General features: G+C 32.4%; 1 long non-coding RNA gene across 2 annotated transcripts; it reads right to left on the bottom strand.

Moving 5' to 3' along the window:
• Nucleotides 1-4553: 4553 nt before the first annotated feature.
• Nucleotides 4554-6151, bottom strand: LOC120336029 (uncharacterized). 2 transcript variants are annotated; one of them, XR_013479946.1, is made up of 3 exons: nt 6074-6151; nt 5609-5653; nt 4554-5388 (listed from the first exon to the last, which is right to left on the bottom strand). It is a non-coding gene; the product is annotated as an uncharacterized LOC120336029 (long non-coding RNA). The 2 variants fall into 2 exon arrangements; XR_013479947.1 differs by having other exon boundaries at nt 5619-5653; nt 6074-6142.

Here is a 6151-nt window from a genome sequence, read left to right as displayed (position 1 = left end):
ATCTTGAATTTCCGGAATCGAAATTTTATGAATAATATATTTTTAGCAATGAACGATGACGGGACTGTTTCTTTCAATCTGGTTGTTTCTTCGTATGAATCTTATGGAAGTATGTCTAGTCAGTAAAATGTAATTAAAACTATTAAATTGTATTTTTCATTGCAAAAATTAATTTCTATTCTAATATACATTTAATAATAATTACAGTTTTTTTGAGGTCAATCATGGTCGTCGCAGAATATTTTTACTTTTCGATAAAACGTATATATTACAAGACTCCAAGTAATAATATATATTGTGTGTAGGTATTATGACTATAGTGGAATATTGTGTCGACCAAGTCAGTTATCATATTTTATTGATCAAATATTATTATTATAAATTTGCAATATTAATGCCAGTTTTATAATTGCAATATTTATTTTCAGTGTTCGAACCCGAAGATATGACAACTGTTGTTGCAAATACAATCACTTTAGGATTTGCAGGTGGTGAGGCAGTGCTAACCACATCTTAAATGTTGAGACTTTTCTTACTCAAACAGACTTCATAAAAAATAATAATTCAATGATCCGTGTTTGGTTATTTTAAATATTATAACAAAATTTTGTTCTGTATTATTTAGTAGGTGCAAAATATATAAACAGTATTATTTGGGGAATAGAAGATTTTTGAGATATAATCACATTTAATATTATTACCACTTTGAAATTGAAAATCATTTATTTTCAGGTGCTGCTTCAACCTTCTATGATGGTCTAAATATCCAAAATAAAGATAATGCATAACGATAAAAACTGAACGATCTAGTTAGAGTTCATGACAAACTGAAAAAGAGCACGAATCCAACTATTACTACCTTATAATAGCCATATCAAGAATGTAAATAAATTATAATAAATGTACGTATGCAATCGCCTAAGACAATAAAACAACTTTTTTCAGTGGCACAGGCCAATCTTGCAGCTAAAGTCGAGGCAATGCAACAGGCACTTAACGCACCTTGTTTTTCATTAGAAGCCTTCATCTCTTCACTATAATGATGTAACTTCAATTTCGCTTTCGTGAGATATCGCGTGCATCTAACAGACATACTCGAAGACAGACAGACAGACAGAAAAATACCTATCAACATATTTAACCGATTAAAATCGATAAGTAATAGGTGATAATAAAGGTACGTATGCAATTGTCTGAAAATAATAAAGAAAAAATTTACTGGCAAAAGCCAATCGTGAAGCTTACTTAAATCGAGGCAATGCAACAGCAACTTCACGCACTCCTACTCTCATTGAAACTTTATTTGCTCCCTCTACGATCATGATGTAACTTCCAACATGACTGAAGAAGAGTAATATTTACGTACTTTTGATTTGTACATTACATAAAAGTTATTTGTTTCGCGAAAAAGTATGAAAAAATCTTTCAATAGAAAAAAATCAGAGGCTTCAAAATGGAAGGGCAGGAAAGTTATTTGTGCAAATTGAACCGTTGAGAAGCATATGTACCAAAAGCATGAGAATATGGAGAGTATTGGATTTCATTTTTGTTATCAGCTGTCACAGTCTAGTTAGCGCTCAGCATTCATATTGCAACCAGATTATATTTTGTAAATTCTTGATATAATTTGGTATGATCGTCACATAAAGCCAAGATTACAACTTATAGGGTACAACCAAAAAATATAGGTCACTGTCTGCTTTCCCCATCTTATGACTTGCTTTTTCCATGCATAGTTTTATCAGTGTTTCGCCAATATTGTGGTGCTTCGTTACACAAGTAATAATGATAGTGATTTTTAATAAAACATTTAAAACCTTCCATATATGAAAACAGAAAACAAATTGCTTTTCACTCGCTACACTCTTTTTATTTGAGTGACGGTTATTCTTGAAGGCCAAGATTTCGAATTCGTAGGCGAAGCTTCAATCGACTCATGCAAAAAGGACCTTACCATCCGAGGAAAAAACCTGGAAAACCTTATGCCAGTTTTATTTTCATAGGTCATAGTGATTGGGCAAGACTATTTCTCATAGAGTTCATCTCGTTTAAGTTACTAACTAAGCTAAATAGTCGCAAATGATTGAAGGTAACCTGACAAAATTCAAAGATCTCGGAGCCCTGTGGGAGACGAAGTTTATTTGCTGTATTTAATAAAAGAATATAAATCTCAGGTTCACTTGTTTATTATAGATATGCTGATCATAAGCTGATACCGGTTATAAATGCAGCGAAAGTCGGTCCTTATGTACATAGACCTTACTTCCCCTGGACCCCCTTTTTTTATAAACTTCGCACCACAATATGTCAAGTTTGAGTACTATAGGTTAAAGAACATTTGCGGTGCATGGACTGTGTACCAAAAAAATAAAATTCCCAGTTTTATACCTAGATTTCCTGTTAGCCTTTGGCAGATAGAGTGAGAAAATCACCTTAATTCGTTGTAAATTTTGATTTTGTGAAAATAGGTTTAGTTTGCTTTGAAGCATATTCAATTCAAGTGGCCAGTAATTGAAGATTTTGAGTGGTAAAATGTCTGATGGGTCTAAAAATCCTTGTTGAGTTTGCCATTAAGATAATAGAGACACACAGTTCCACACTACAACAAGCTCAAATGAATGAAAAGAACTTGATTTTTCGTCAGTAAAAGTGACATCAAATGGAATACTACAACTGTCCCAGCTAAATATTGATGTCAATTTAAACTTTACCACATTTAAACACTATCGCGGTATATTTGGGTTGCAAACGTTTGTTATACCAATAAGTGAACGATGGAGGTTTCATATGACGACTTTTTCGCGTTAGTTCAATATCAATCAGATATAGCTTATCTGAATGACCGATATTCATCCTAACAGACTGTTGTGAATGTCTAAGTTACATTTTTAATTTTTCATTTACACAGTGTGTGATGTTAACAGCGACTGTCTTGGTTCCCAATACTGCGATCAAACTTTGAGACAGTGTCTCCTAGATAAAGGTAAATTTATATTATTATGCAACAAATCTTTCAAATTCTACTATAACCATTGTTCCTTCTATCGAAAGTCATTTCGATTGCCTATATTTATGGCAGCATGTAACTCACGTTGAAAAAAAGTAATAGCCCCTTGGCGAAGAAAATTTCTAACACGAACAACGACACCATGATAACGAGAATATCGGTCAGAGACCGAAGACTTATCGATCGAAAGTTAAGAGATCCCCATAACAGCGCTCTTTCTTCATAGTGACACCTTGCGTCCCATCACTATAACTAATTAATAACTCACTAATTAGACGACATAGATCGCCCAAAATCAATAGGCTTCTGGTCCGAGATATGATGAATGCACATGCAAAATCAGGAGCAGATTCAATCTCGCTTTAGTGAGATATCGCGTGCATCTAACAGACCTACACACAGATAGACAGACAAATACCCATCAACATACTTACCGATTAAAATTGATAAGTAATAACATAGGTCCACTTTGCGGACTTCGTTCAATATGTTATTATTAACAATTAACGTTTGAATCAGAAATATATTCACCACTAAGCTTAATTTCTTAAAAAGATTCATTTCAAATTCCTTTACTTTTATAAGCAAGTCCATCTCTACCACTTCGAGAACGGATAGTTGCTCCATTAAAAATTTTATTACATTTGATCATTTTGTCATTACGTCATCATTACGTCACTACTCTACCGACATAGTGATAAGTATACCATTTCACGTTAGATTTTTGTGATATGTTTGCCCATCAGGTAAGTCAACAATTTTACATTTGAATCTAAAATGCATTCAACAATAGGCAAACAACATGACTAATCGTCATAGAAATTTCGTTTCAAATTCACGTACTTTTGTGAACGGAATGTGTTCGTAAGTTGGATAGTTCATCAACGACAATGCATATGCTGATCATACTTGTTATCTCTAAACACAAAAACAGATAGAGCAATGAGACTGACATATTTATGGTCCATTTCTATCTTTATTATTGTAGCAGTCGAAAATCTAGATCAAAGAACACATATTTAGCCTAATAACCCCCGGTGTTCCTGGGTCATTTTGAAACCCCTCTATATTTTTTTTAATATTTCACCAACCAAAAATGCCAAAAACATCATTAATGTGTCCTTAAAAAGCTTATTTTCGTCGCTTTCCACTATAACGCGCCCAAATTACGTACGCAAATGTGTACGGTCGTACGCTGGTAAGAAGAGAGAAATTTCAAAAAATTTCGAGAAAAAGTTTCTCACTTTTAACGCTGTGGTCGACACGTGATTGATATGCGAGAGAAAGAGCTTTACGTCACATTCAAAATAAAACAAGAGTGGGATTTGTAAGTGAGGTGGTATTCGTTTTATCGAAGAGCATTTGATCGCGTGCTGTCTGGTATCTTTGTTTGTTTATTATGAGCCGGAGAACGTTGCTCGCGCGTTCAAAATACTTCGTTTTCAACTAACAACAGATTTATCTATTTTTAAGCTTTGAAATACTCATACAAATAAAATTGACCTTGTTGCAAAACAAAAATTATACATAAAAAAATATGATGACGTCACCGTAATTAAGAACACTCGGATCAAGCATGGATAATTTAAACTCAAACATATTGAGTTTTGAAATTGGTTTTGTTCACATGCAGACCACTATGGAATACTATTGACTCCCTAAAATACATTTAATTCAGCCATAATTCCAAATTATGACACAGATTAGCCATTCATGACCAGGCCGATCCTATTGGTTAGGCAAATAGATGAAAATGTCTGAATAGAACTATGATTTATTTTCAGTGAGTTGGATGGTCTAATTAGGTGATATATATTTTCATTGAATTATCCCTGACTATGACATTTTTTTTAAACTTTATATGTATTTTATATTAATACAGCAATAGGCTTGTTTTGTATTTCCAAATTTTTTGTTTTGTCAAGACAGAGTGAACGCGCTATATAGATCACTTTGACGTCTTGAAACCTGGGAAATGGCGTGTTCGTATATTTATACTCACTATTGAGCCGGCCTATTTTTAAAACTTTTCTGACCGTGAATATACAGTATTTAATTACTGTTTTGTACACTATTTAAAGCCAATAAATTTTTATTAGTAGTAATTTCAGAATATAAATTAAAAAGACAATAGAATAGAATATTCAGAATGTACGAAAAATAATTGCTTCTTTAATGCTACTGAAGCATTTGATAATAAAATGTCAACACTAAATTTTATTGAAATAATATTTTATGAATTGATCCAACATGGTACAATGATAACAAATAATAATATTATTTATAAGCGAACGTGCTGATGCCAAGTTTAGTGTGTCCGTCATTAGGGCTTCTTCTTGCCTTCACGATATCGGAGTGCATACCGCGGTTGATTCGAATTACTAAGAATAAAATTAGCCAGTTTCAATTCGAAATGATTTTCAGATATTTTCAGGGAATAAAATTTTTGAGAAAACTTAAAAAAATACATTTCGTTAGAACGTTGATCGATGGTAATATAAATATATTTTAGAACCCTAAATGCAGTTTTATTTACTCTTATGATCCTATGCATAGATGGCCAGAATTGAAGTATTGTCTTTCTCACTGTTTTTGACTTACATTGGCTTACCGTTTCGAAACTTTGATGAAATGTCATTACCGCGTCTAAACATAAAGTGAATTTTTAATAATCCTTCGTAACGCATTTCATAAAAAAAAAGGTTAAATCATGCATATTTTGATGCACAGCAAAAAATCGCAATCTACATTGAACACCTGAAGCGTTTTGATTTGGCTTGGCTAACTAAAATTTGGGATTACATTTACAGTTCCAACATTGAAATAGATAAAACCAACGTAAAATATACGCGTATATTATATTTATTCAATTTGGATTCTGCTCAACATTTTATTGTTCAAATTCTGTTGAGTCTAGCAGATCGAACAAAAGTAATGTTATTTTATATCTGTTGCAGCCCTAATAAATATTGAAAATGTCAGTAGTTGTAACATTGGGCATATGTCTATGATACAATATAAGCAAATATATAAATATTATGCAAATACCTATATTACATTTCTTACCATAAACTTCTTTATTGAATGCATATAAACCAGTCGTTGTACCAGAAGATGTTAAAAAATCTATGACGTGGACTAAAA

This window comes from Styela clava, chromosome 2, assembly GCF_964204865.1.
Source record: "Styela clava chromosome 2, kaStyClav1.hap1.2, whole genome shotgun sequence".
NCBI classification, from domain to species: Eukaryota; Metazoa; Chordata; class Ascidiacea; order Stolidobranchia; family Styelidae; genus Styela; species Styela clava.
The sequence above is the reverse complement of the archived record's forward strand: the minus strand, read 5'-3'. Positions and strand labels throughout refer to the sequence as shown.